This window comes from Ascaphus truei, chromosome 3 (genome assembly GCF_040206685.1).
Source record: "Ascaphus truei isolate aAscTru1 chromosome 3, aAscTru1.hap1, whole genome shotgun sequence".
NCBI classification, from domain to species: Eukaryota; Metazoa; Chordata; class Amphibia; order Anura; family Ascaphidae; genus Ascaphus; species Ascaphus truei.
Genome location: NC_134485.1, coordinates 407,971,460 through 407,985,995, shown reverse-complemented (window position 1 = coordinate 407,985,995; position 14,536 = coordinate 407,971,460).

Genomic DNA, 14,536 nt, shown 5'->3' with positions numbered 1-14,536 from the left:
ACTCGGGTGTATTGAGGTTTGTGACTGTTTTCTGCCCGAGTGCATTGCGTTATTTTCCAGGCAGGGATTGAAGCATTTTATTCCCGCTGGCTGCAATACTGCACAGTATATATATATATACTGCATTACAATTCATGAATTTATGCCATCTGGTAGACACGCGAAGCATTGCAGCCTATTAAATCCTAATCATTATAATTTAACAGATCAGCCGCCCGTCAGCCAGGCATGAACCATGGCTGGGAAGGCAAACGCAACGGGGCTTGTCAGAGGTGAGGAGAGGCGCATTCCAGGTATCTGCCAGGTACATACTGGGTATTTGCTCGAATAAAGTGTGTCGCAGCAGTACATTAAAAGAGCTGGATATGCGCTCCATCAACCAAACATGTACCTACATTAAAAGACATGCAAATGCAATCCACCGACCACACATGCGCATACTGTACTCTAAGCATTTATTATTTCTTATTTCTTATTTATTATTTATTTAGAAAATGTTTTACCAGGAAGTAATACATTGAGAGTTACCTCTCATTTTCAAGTATATCCTGGGCATAGAGTTAAGATAACAAATAATACATGGTTACAATACATAGTTACATAAGTGAATAGGGTGTGTATTATATACAAGACATTTAGTTAGAGATAATATATATTATAGGCGTATGTAACAGTTACAGACCAGATTAAAATGTGAGACAGCTTTAGTTTTGAAAGAACTCAGACTGGTAGAGGCTGGGAGAGTCTCCAGTAGATTGTTCCAGTTTTGGGGTGCACAGTAAGAGAAGGAGTAGCGGACGGATACTTTGCTGAACCTTGGGACCATGAACAGTATTTTGGAGTCAGATCTCAGATGATGTGCTGCATGTGGTAGGGGTGAGGAGCTTGTTCAGGTAGACGGGTAGCTTGCCCAGAAAGTATTTGAAGGCAAGACTGGAGAGATTAACATTGCACCTAGACTCAAGGGATGACCAATCTAGTTCTTTGAGAATTTCGCAAGTGATGTGTGTTGTAGTTGCATTGGAGAGCAAAGCGGCATATTGAATTGTAGAGGGTATCAAGTTTGCCAAGGTGGGTTTGTGGTGCTGAGCCGTATACTATGTACCCATAGTCGATAATTTGCATAAGCATCTGCTGTGGATACGTTTTCTGACCAGCAGACTTAGGGAAGATTTTTTCTTGTAAAGTACATCTAGTTTGGCATATGTTTTGGATGTCAAGGTATCAATGCGCATCCAAAATGTTAAATTGGAGTCAAACCATATGCCCAAGTATTTAAAACTAGTAACAGGAGTCAGGGTGTATTAGCGTTGGTTATGATCTTGAGCTCAGTCATTGCCAGCTTTAAAAATTTAGTCTTGGTCCCAAATACCATTGTTACAGTCTTGTCAGTGTTTAAAAACAGTTTGTTTTGGGAAATCCAATTCTCAAAAAGTCAAATTGAAGTATGTGTTCAAGGTCCGAGAGGCTATGGCAGTGTGCATATAAGATTGTGTCATCTGCACACATGTGTATGAAGCTCCATTACAAGCTGTAGGAAGATCATTGATGAACACTGAGAAGAGTAGGGACCCCAGAACAGAACCTTGTGGGACACCTCAGGTGGTATCCAAGGGGTAGGAATGAAACCAGTTTAAAGCATGCTTCCCTATTTCAGAGCACTGGAGTTTGTTAAGCAAGATAACATGATCAACAGTATCAAGAGCCTTTGCAAAATCTAGGAATATTGCATCACTGAGTTGTCCCAGTTCCATTCCTCACTGGATTTAATTGAAAACTTTTAGTAGGGTAGTTACGGTGGAGTGTTTGTGGTGAAAGCCAGATTGGAATTGGCTAGGGACATTTGTCTTGGTATACAGTAGTAATCGCTTAATTGGGAGTGAACACATTTTTCAATGACTTTGGATAGTATTGGGAGTATTGGGAGAAGAGAGTTTGGCCTGTAGTTTGAGACAGTGTGTTTGTTCCCGCTTTTGAAGATTGGGACAACTCTGGCAGTTTTCCAGTTATGATTAGGATACAGTAAATAATCTCCCAATTATTTTACAGAATTCAAGCCTTCAAATCGACAGCCAGAAAAAGATGTAGATTGAAGTTTAAAAACTATTATAATTGTCTATATTTGTATTACTGTTGAGATATTTTTTATATATTTTAATCATAGTGGGAAATAGAGATATACTGTATTCATTATTAGCGAAATATACATTATTTACACACTTTATACTAGGGGAGTTTCACTGAATAAAGATGGGGCTAAAAAAAACATTGCAAATGCAATTCACAGTAACTCGTTGTAATACAGTGGTTCCTTCTGTAATAGGCACAGGTACAGTATTCAGTGTTCACATTCGTGCTGTGCGATTTGGCCACACTATCGACTGGATGTATAGAATAGACAGTTCCCCCTCCCACACTTCGATTCTAACAAGTGGAAAAAACTCTCAAGGGTGAAAATACCAGTTGCCAGGGTCGCTTCTCACTTATTATCTGCCTTTCCCTCACGCGTAGAGAAACTCAGCTCCCTCAGCCCCATTTGCCCCTCTGGCCATCTCCTCTTCCTGTCTCCTCTGAAATTCAAAATCAATGACACGCATAACATGGACAAAACTCCTGTAACCTTTATTTCTGCAAGTACAGTATAGCCAGTTCAGTAAAAGTGACTCAGTGTAATATATTTAATTTAAAACAAATATTTTAATCATAGTGGGCACATAGAAACATTTTCACTTGAAACCCCTTACTGTACATACCTTCGCTACATCAATGACATCCTCCTGATTTGGACCTCTGTTGAACAGGACCTCCTACAGTTCCATGAGAACTTCAATACGTTCCACCCGACCATCAACCTCAAACTCACCCATTCCCCAGATGAAACATACTTCCTAGACACCACCATTACTATAAAGAACAACCAACTACAGACTTCTGTATACCGCAAACCTACAGACAGAGCCAGCTAATATAGGGACAACAGCTTCCACCCGACACACACTAAGCATGCAACCATCTACAGTCAAGCCATATGATACAACCGGATATGCTCCGACACAGCAGACAGAGGCCAGCGGATTCAGCCTTGAGATCAGATTTCATAAACTGTGGATATAACCACAGAATTGTAGACCAGCAAATCCACAAAGCCACCAGAATACCAAGAAGTGATTTCCTTGAATAGACAGAAAGAGACAAGAAACAGGGTACCTTTGGTGGTCACATAAAACCCACACCTAGAAGCCCTAATCAATATTGCCAGGGTACTACAACCCATTCTCCAGGAAGATAAAAGACTGCAACAGGTCTTCCCTGAAACACCCTTATTATCATACAGACAACCTGATAATCTCAAGAAAGTGATGGTGTGGAGTAAAGTATTCAACTGCACAACTGAATGCGGGACAAGACCATGCCAGGACGTATGGATAGAATCAAACTGCCCATTGCATACTTTATTGTTTTATATATTTAATGTTTTTTGACATAAGAAAAAGTAGTTGATTACCATGAATAACCCCTGTCTTAATTTCAGGGGTAAAATTTAAAACGCTCCTAAAAATGGAGCTATGTAACAAGTTTAATCTGGTCTGTAACTGTTACATACGCCTATAATATATATTATCTCTAACTGTGCATGCAATGTCTTGTATATAATGTATACCCTGTTCACTTATGTAACTGTATTTGTAACCATGTATTATTTGTCATCTTAACTCTATGCCCAGGACATACTTGAAAACAAGAGGTAACTCTCAATACTTCCTGGGAAAACATTTAATAAATAAATAAATTAAGTTGGTTCCAAGTGTCTCTGAAATGATTGTTAGCTCTGTAACTCCAAATGCTGATTTCCTAATCCTTTCTTTTTCTAGCAATGATGATTAATGTAAATAAAGACACACAAAAGGGCCAACTGATTCCGCACCCACAGCAGTGTCAGCATGGAACTGACTGTGAGCAGGTCTTCTCTGACCCGACCTATCATTGATTTGATTTTAGGGACAAAATAATAGTAACCATAAAAAAGTTTTCATGAAAAGTAAATACAAAATCATGTCACCCAGTAAGCCATCATTTCATAAAATACAGCAAAGCCCAGAAAATCACCAGATACAGTATTATGAACAAAAAACCCTGAGTGCATTTAAATTGTCAAAAATATAATACATTACATATAAATGGAAACAGAAACAGGTGTGCATATATTTCATGATTTACTTTCATTGTTTTTCATACACTCCCATCGACTTAAATCAGAGAAAAGCTAAGAAAGGGAACAATGATTGAGTAAAAACCCTTCTATTTAATGTACTACGCATATTAATCATTTCCAAATTCTAATTTTCAAACAAATGAGTTTGCATTTGTAAAGTAATTACTCGGTTCAGTGATTTCTTTAGGAATTAGTTACAATATGATGCTTTGCTTAATAAATGGATCACATTTACATTTTGTGAATGGATATTGCTGTGGACTGATTTATAGCAAGTGATGTGAATTTAGTTTAAAAACCATAATTGATGGTGGGTTCACAGAACGCAGTTAATACTTTTGAACATGATAAAACTAGCAGGTTGAAATGTGAAAATGTGCCGTGTTTACTTTAAAAAAAGGTCACCCACTCACAAAAGGTTGCATAAACTCAAGCAAACTCAAGCCTAAGTTGATTAGGCCTCCCAGGGGGGTAGTGGGAGGGTTTAACCCTTAATTAGAATAGTGGTTACTACTCGCTAAGGTAATTAAGGGGTTACTGGTCAGTAGATAGTATTTTAATGGTTGTGAATCAGCCCTTTATTGGATGTTGGTACTGTACCACTGAGGAGGAGGAGGAGGAGGAGGATGGCCTTTATGCTGGCAGGGGAATGTGCTACTTTTATTTATTATAGCGCGGAAATTAATTGCCAATGTTTGTATTTGTGTAATCATTGAGGGCATTGTTAACCACAGTTACAATCAATGGATTTGATGGATTATGTTTGATTTTATTATAATGTATATTTTATTGTATTTTGTAATGTGTCTTTTCTATGCTTCTCAATGGGCAAAATAGCTATTAGCAAGATCTGACCAACAGGGCTATTGCCCATACTGTGTTTGGTATGGGGGGTGTTTTGTTGTGGATAAAGGAGGTAGGTGATGGGGTAGTTGCCCCAGGGAGGGTGGTTAGGCCTCCTGAGGAAGGGGGGTAGCAGTATGGTTAACCCCTTCTTTGCCGTAGCAGTTATCCACTAAGGTAATGAAGGGGGGTGATTCATGTATTATAACTGTTACTTTATTTTTTAATTATAGCTTAATATTGATAGCCACATTGGCAATCAAGGCTCTCCATTGAGAGGGTGTAGTTATACACAGTGACAATCAATGGTTTAAATGTATTTTATTTTTGGGGTATTTAATGTCTATTTTGTTTTGGTTAATGTCCAAAAACACTATTAGCCACATTTGGCTAATAGGGATATTTAGCATTGGTCTTGAGGGAGGGTGATTGGTGAGGCCCTTAGCGGTTAGCCACTAAGATAATGCAACTTTCCTTTTAGTTTATTTTTATTTTTAGAACATAGGATTTAAGGACCTGTTTAAATGTCCCGGGTATGTGGGCCTGTGACATAGGAGATTTAAACTTGCAGAAGATACCAGTACCCCATACGGAGTCCTCTAGTTGGGAAGCAGGTGGTCTCTGGACCTGAAATAAATGCGGCTCAGCTCCAGGGACCCCCTGCATCAATGCTGCGTACTAAATATAATAAAAAAACTGGTGATATCTGCTGTAATAGCTGTGTGAGAAAACACAGAGAGTGGGACTGCTTCTCTCTGATCTCTCAGTGCAGCTCTTACAGACTGGTTGAGACCTGGTAGGATTAACGCTGAGGGTGTCCCATTCAGAAGCAGGGACCCCCCAATGCATTAATCCTTCTGGGAAATTCACTCTGTGTTGGACCGTGAATGTGCTTTTCAACGATCACGGACACACTTAGGCCACGCTCCACCCACTCCAAGTGCTGCACAGCGAAATTAAATCTGTAGATTTAACATGATGTTTCATGGTGATAAAAAGGGCAATAAGGCAGTTAAATAAAGTTTAAGCCAATCCTGCTGTCCCTTTCATCACAGTTACTGCCTTTACCCAAGTAGATTGCCTTTAAATGTACTGTCGCGGCCACCTTTATTCTAACACTTACCCGGATAATTCCGGTGCTTGTCTCCGTTTGTATCGGAGTTTCCCGCGCGGCGGCCGCATTCATCAGATAAGCGCTAATGGCGCTTATCATTGAAAGCGCCCGCGGCGCGGAAAAACTAAAAAAAAAAAGCCGCGCGCAGCCGCGTTTTAAAATTCCCGCGGTGGCGGCCGCATTAGGATAAAGGCGGCCGCCACTGTACCGCATTGGCCCGAATATAGTGTTATGTTTTTTCCAAAAACTGTACTCGTATTATATGCGCAGCCTATTCACCTTTTATTTTTTCATGTAGAACACCTTCAAAACTTTAGGGTCGTTTATTTGAGAGGCCGTACTATATTCGGGCCAATACGGTATATTGCCAAAACCCTGTAAAATTGTAAATCTTTATTGTATATTTAAGGTAGTGGTGCTATTTATGTTATGCTCTAATATATGTGGGGCTGCAGTATGACCATTCTGGACATAGGGGGCCAGGTCAGGGGACCCTTTCTCCCTGAGACCAATGCCTTCCTCTTGGACAATTGATTTCCCTGGGCCTGTGGGCAGACACCCATGAAAGGGCATGTAAACCTCTATTTCCAGCCAGTTTTCCAGGCCTTGGAAGGTCCAGGCCTTGGGAGGGTCAGGAATCTGTGAAAAGTTGGGACCAAAGGACTCCACTGATTTGGCACACATACCGAAAGTTGTGCCCTTTTATTTACTGCCAAATCAGGGCCATTCAATCCATGCTTCTGGAACTCCAGTTCGAATGATCTAGTCTGGCAATGGCGACTTTAGTTACCTCTCTGATTGGCACAACCGTATCTTTCGCTCAACCTGATGTCATGATTGGCAAATGACCAGACCTGTAATCGCTCTCCTCTCTTCTGTGATTGTCCCATTTGTCCCTTCAACTGTGCTGTTATTGGTTGTGCTCAGCTTCTTCGAGTATTTGAATGGCACTTAGATTTTAAGCTCTTTGGCTTAAAAAAATAAATAAATAAGGCGCATTCTCTTAGAGCTTTTGATTCTTGGCTGAGAAATGTCTTTGCCGTTTTCACACGCATTTTCATGAGTGATAAGTCCTGCATTGTGATTTCTGAAGAATAACTTCACTGCCAATGTTAATTGCAAGTCAGAAAAAAGAAAAAATGCACATTATCTTTGAGCCTTTGATTCTTGGCTGAGAAATGTCTTTGCTGTTTTCACACGCATGTGCAGGGGTGATACTGTAAGTCCTGCATTGTGATTTCTCAATAATTACTTCACTGCAATGTTAATTGCAAGTGAGAAAAATAAAAAAAAGGCATATCTTTTTTTTTATTTTTTATTTCTCGACAAGGACTTAATAAACGATTGATTTTTAGAAAACATAATGTAAATTTTTTACATTCATAAAATCACTTCCTTTTTATTTCTTTAGGAGGTGGCATACACTTTTTTTTAAGGAGAGGGAATACTATTCAAAACCTTCAAATTTGAGTAGGCTTGATCTGCTTTTCATGCTGTTTATGGAAATATCACACACACAGAAACATGTTCTCAGAGAGTTTTAACTTTTATTACATTTTTAATCAGTTCAAATGAGTTTCATTCTACTGTTATCACAGCTTTAGCCAAACACGGCTTAACTTCATTGCACCTTTCCCCACCCCCTCAACCTCCCAATCCAAGGAAAATGCATTCTACAGTACAATACTTGATCTCCACACCTCCCCTGGCCATAGGGTTTAGCTGAGTCACATCACTTGGCGTAAATGAGCCTTGATTTCTTTTGTCATTGAGAGAGGGGGAGGGGAATAGGACAAATATTGACTGTTATTATGCACACAGTACAAAAAACTTGGACTTTTCCCTCCCTTTATTGCAGTGCTTCATCGCCTGTGAAAGAAAAAAAATGGCTTCAGGATTAGGGAATTGAATGGCTTGACTGTGTAACACTATTGACAGGTACATAAAGTGAATAACCTATAACAAACTGTACTTGTAAACTATAATTAATTATTAGAAATAATAGGTAATACACACATGTCTAATACAAATAATGCACGTACTGTATATACAGTAATATATACTGTACAATGTGGAGAGAGTAAACGCAGATACAACATGGTTAACATTCAATTACAGTACCTTTAATATAAGGCTAACACCGAAACAGGTTATTGTCAGTACCACACTTACATGTACTATACTTACTGTATCTGTACTTACCTTACTACAGTACAGTACAGTACTTTACTCCACACCGGTGGCATCCCCATAACGCTCTAAAAGCATGGGCAAAACTCTTTTAATAACGGTTTAAAACAATGAGAAACATTTACTGTACACTGGAACACTTACTCCACTAGCGTCTTAATCCAGATGATCCCCCTGGCAAGAATATAGGAAGAAGAGGCGATATGTTTAGGGTCATTGGGCCTCATGCAGTAAGCGTTGATAAGGGAAATATGGCCATGTTATAGCCAAAATTGGGTTTGAGATTCAGTAAGCGCCGATAAGTGCTTCATATCGCCAGGTTTCGGAGCCGATAATTTGGTTATGGCCAGTCGCCTGCCGATAAGCCTGTTTTCGACACTGATCGCCACTTTTTTAAATCGGCTGGATTCAACAAAAAAAAACAGCTTATCGGAACTGATCGGCACTACGAAATTGAGATGTTATGGCCGATTTCTCCCGCCAACTAAAGTTGGCAGTTTGGACGGGAGAACGATCGCTAAGGCTGCCGGAACGGCACTTAGAAAAAAAACATCTTCTGTACATCAATGGAAGTCAATGGAGCGGGGACGTATAACAGTATAGTACTGTTTACGTTTCATTGCTCACAATACAAGGGGGATTTGCATTACAGTGTGGGGGCATTCCCTGCATTGTGTCACAGCTGATGTGTCTTATTTGCATAACATTCGACTTTTACATGTTTTCAGCATTTGCGGGTCACATTACTCATCATGTGATGATGTGGCAAGGGAAAATACTATACTACACTCTTAAAGGAGAACCTCACATCATATCACACATTTTACTCAACTCAGCGACAATTATTTACATGATGTCACACATGTCACACATGTCACTCATACACAGTATATTCATCTTCCTTTACATTACACAATGCTTGTAATGTGACACGCATCTTTAAACGTTCATGTACATCTGTCTTCTCATGTTTACATATACTTTTGGGTCCTCCCTATTTTCATGACGTCACTTATTGGACGCTCAATCACATTGCATGTTTACATTGTAACCGTTGCATTACAAGCACTTCAACCTAACTTATACACACATGTACAGTAATTCATCATTGGGACACCTTGTAAACTCATTCTATACCAACTATCCTCCTTACACAAATGCATGCATATGCACACGACTATTCATTGTTGCCAACATGTCACAATAACATGGATAATTACACATGTTACACAAAACTTTTCCCACGTCAATCTCAGCCTTTTTGTCTCATTACATGACTGACTCTTGCGTTCACAAGTGTTACATGCATTGCACATGCAACTATTTATTTGCAAGCAATCTTTGTACAAAGCTTCACGTCACATCATTGCCAAATATCATCATTCCCTGCAGAATACACACAACAAATACTTAGAACAACAAGTGCACACAGCTTGCCACAGAAGTACTTTATTATGTTAATGTAACACCTTGCATTTTACTATGTCACCTGACATCATCACATACCTATTTAAAGGACGCACATTACCTGCTCATTCACAGCTACTCATTTCAAAATGTTGCGAATGTTTAGGAGACGGAGGAACATTCTTTTCTATGACATGCTTGATGATGAAGACAATCATATAGGGCAAGGGAGGGACACACCGAGGGACAGTGACAGTGACGCGGATACGACAGGGACAGGGAGAGGGACAGGCCGAGGGACAGGTAGAGGGACAGGAGATCAGAGGAGAAGACAGAGGAGACAACTTGTGCCTCGTCCGCGTCTGTACAGGGAGAGAACCCTGTTAGATGGGATGAGTGAGGAGGAGATTGTAAGTCGCTATCGTTTGAGTTCAGCAGCAATCTTAGCTCTTTATGAGGAGATAAGGGGAGATTTAGATTTTTTCACAGCCAGAGGTCGTGCAGTCCCTGGGCTTGTTAAAATGCTGTGCTCATTACATTATCTTGCTTCCGCGTCATACCAGACAACTGTGGGCATAGTGGGCGGGGTCTCGCAATCTACATTCTCGCGGGCCTTGACCCAGTTTCTCTATGCACTCAATAGACGCGCTAGGAATTATATTCATTTTCCTACAGAGGCGACAGAGTGGCTGGAAGTCAGGACTGGCTTTTATAATATAGCAGGGATACCATGTGTGCTGGGTGCAATCGATTGCACACATGTTGCTTTGATTGCACCTAGTCAGAGTGAGCATGTGTACCGCAATCGGAAGCACTACCATTCACTCAATGTACAGGTGGTATGTGATGCCACGATGAGGATAATGCATGTGGTACCCAAGTTCCCTGGTTCCAGTCACGATTCCTCTATCCTGAGGAACTCTTCAGTCTTCCATGCGTTCGAAGAGGGACATTTTGAACCTGGTTGGCTGCTGGGTGAGTACATATTTACATGTTCTAACACAAAACACATGTTGATTTAGGAATGTTGGCATTGTACAATTTGATCACTAATGTCAGCTTATGTGTGCTCCATTCATTATAGGTGACTCAGGATACGGAATTAGGCCGTGGCTCTTGACTCCGGTGCTAAACCCTCAAACTGAAGCAGAGGACAGGTACAATGCAGCCCATATATCTACAAGATCTGTTATAGAGAGGACATTTGGCCTACTCAAGACCAGGTTTAGGTGTCTGGACAGAACTGGTGGGGCTCTTCTATACAAGCCTCAAAAAGTGTCTGATATTATCCTTGCCTGTTGCATTTTGCACAATGTTGCACTCAGGCACAATGTACAGTCAGACCTAGCTGAGGCTTTGGTAGACGAGCATCCCACCCATGTAGCTGCTGAAAATGAACAAACAGCCAGTGGTGGCCAGACACGACAGAATCTCATCAATTCATTTTTTTCTTGTAAGTACAAACTCATATGTTCCTAGTACTACTTTTATAGTTTAATTATGTTATATTAACAATAATGTTTCTTTATATAACCTTCTGTTAGGACACAGATGAATATGGGTTGCACACCTTTCTTTTCTCTGCTGTGTGCACAAAGGGATGTGGCACCGGTATGTTATTGTTGCACAGGTTATAGAATCCCTCTTCAATTGTACTTTAGTTGTGTGTATGTGAATACAACTTGGGTAACAAAGCAATAATATTTTAGCATTGTGTTATTCCTTATGCTAAGACAAAACACATATTATGCCCATAATCATTCATGCTTCTAGTATGCTTACATACAATGTTATTGGTGCAGTGTAACATGTACATCCAGATGATGTGTACACCAGGCTGATTTACATTTTGAATGTCATGAAATATACATGGTGTTGTACATTTAACACCAAATACACACTTTGCTGTGTTGTTTACGGTACTGAAGATGGCATGTCAATGTTTGCAATTTATATATTGTTCCTTTGCATTATAGGTATATCTCCAGTATGACTGATCATGGTATGTATATTTGCTGACATCTCTCATAAGATGTGGCTACCTCAATCTTCCTATAATTATTGGAACTAAAAACCCAACATATTGGTTTAAACACAAATGTTACATATATGTACTTTCTGTATCATGTATATGCATTTAGCTACTCTTGAGCTTTCATGTGCATTGTATTACAAAATGATTACTCACATTTCATCACATTTTATGTAGGTTTCCTTATAATTTCCATTAATGTAATATAGAGGTGGTTGGAGAAAAGGGGATAACTGTACTTATTTGTTTACTTACGGGAGCACATTCATCACTAGCATAGACACACTTTTTAAGACAACTGTTTGTGTCTCTATCAATTGGTGTAGGATCCATGTATAACACCGACAAATGATAACACCAGCTTTATTATGGTAGCTTATATCATCATATTGACTATACTATGTATTTCTAAACGATTAATAAACACAGTAAACTATAGTTAGTTAGGTTAATGAAATATACACAGAAACGTACTTCATAACATGATGGTGATGTCATATTCAGAACATCATGCATTGGAGGGGACCATAACATCTGGCCACTAACATTATTTGCTACAGTCCCAAACCATTTTATCTACATACCCATGTAACAAGAGATTTTAAAAATAAATGGCTACTTGGTTGTAAGTGTCCTTTACATTGGGAGAAGGAGTGGCTCACTGAGTAAAGACACACACTGGCACTGATAGTTTGAAGCAGGGGAGTCTGGTTCAATTCCCGGTGTGGGCTCCTTGTGACCTTGGCCAAGTCACTTTATCTCCCTGTGCCTCATGCGGCAAAAAAACATTTGTACGTTCCACGGGCCAGGGACCTCAGGCTGAAACATGTGTCTGTAAATCGCTGCGTACAACTAGCAGCCCTATACATGAACATGCTCATATTATTATTATTATTGTTACATAGTTTCGACAGTCATACGTTCCATTACATATTAGAATACACAAATGTGTTAGCAGAGTGGGAATGGTTGTTATATATAAAACACACCATGTCATAAAATGTTAGTAGTCATTAAAGAACACTCAATAAAAATTCATGAGGCACTCTTTTGCAACATCATTATGTTAATTAAGTGCTTATGCAATATAGGCATAAGGGTATCACATTTTTAATTGTTTGTTAATAAGCGCTGCAAGCAATATAAAATTAGTTCCATATGTAGTATAGTAGTCGGTGGCTCCTCCTCACAATCATCTCATATAAAGGTAGACTCTTCTGAAATCATACATTGATCCGATTGTATCTTCCCCGACATCTCTGAAATACAGCAAACACATGATGGTCAAAGATGGCACCTTACTAGATATGCATCCGTGACAACGCGTTACGCAGCTCTATATGATTGTGTAGATACACACGTCACTCACTTATATGTTAGAAGTAAAACTGTTCATCAGTATGTAATGTTTCTTTAAATTTGTAGCAGGCATAACTATGTATAAGAAGTGAACGTTGCCTGTATACTGAAAGATGTGCGCGCACATCTTTGTGTGCGCACGCACTTCACGCTTGGCTCCACTAACTGTTAGCGCATGCGCAAAACAAAGCGTACGTTGTGCGTTCAATACATGTTGAAAATACCAGTAAACATAACATCTTTATTTCAAATACAATGAAGACGAAACTACATTCGTTCTAAACGAGTACATCTGTATTCTTTTTAAACAGACGTGTTTGAACAGAAAGCACGGCCGATAACACAATGCGCAAATGCAATACGTGTGACGTCATGTTAAGCCAGCGTGAAACGCACGCTAACACTCCTCCCACTCAATTAACATTCGGCTAACGCCCAGGGTACGCCTACAAACACTGAGCCGCACGCATCACACACTGCAGTTACCGTTACTATAACAAAACATGACAGCCAATAGGCTTTGAGGCGCGCACGTCGCTTGGGGGCGGGACTTACATCACTAATCCTTTTTAAGGACGCCTTGGCCCATGACAAGGGTCCCACGTCATACGTGGTGGACCCGGTTTTCAATGTTGTAGATGTTGCATGATAACAAAACAGGTATGTGTTAGAGTAATGGTAAAATGTTGCTAATATGTTTAAAGGGATAGGAAAGTACGTATATTTATTCCGTCAGCAATGTGTACTACTCTTTCAGGTCCTACTATATTGTATTAGGAAACAATTTGTTTGTGATCGCTACATGTTATGCAGTCTGCAATGTTACGCTGTATCCACGCATTGAAAGTGAAAATGGTGGTTACAAAAAAAAAAAAATTTAAACGCAGAGTCAACGCATAACGATTGTTATATTTACCATTCTTCTAGAATTAACTCTTCGCCTGGCTGCAACAGGTCGCTCCAGAAATGCAAGCCATTTTCATCCACGCTTAACCCAACCGCTGAATCCAGTATGGCACATATCTCCTCCAGGATGCGCTCATAGGAATCGCCACTGCTTTCTTCAAATAATTGGTCGGGAGGTAGGTTCATTTCTTCCGGTTCCCATTCCAATGCAATTTCAGCTGAAAGGCTTGGTACATAATCATAGTACTTTTGTTCTTGTACAATGTGGGTTTCAGGAATGGAGGCTGCAGATATTGCAGCACGTATCGATTCAAACGGATCAGTAGTAGCGGATACATTGCTATTGCCATTAGGAATAAATATGCCTTTCACGACAATATAAGTGCCGTCTTTCAGGATAAATTGTTTTTCCGGGGCAATCTTCCAGAAACCATAGGTGTGTTGTAGCTTATCCTGGTCACGTTCAAAAAAG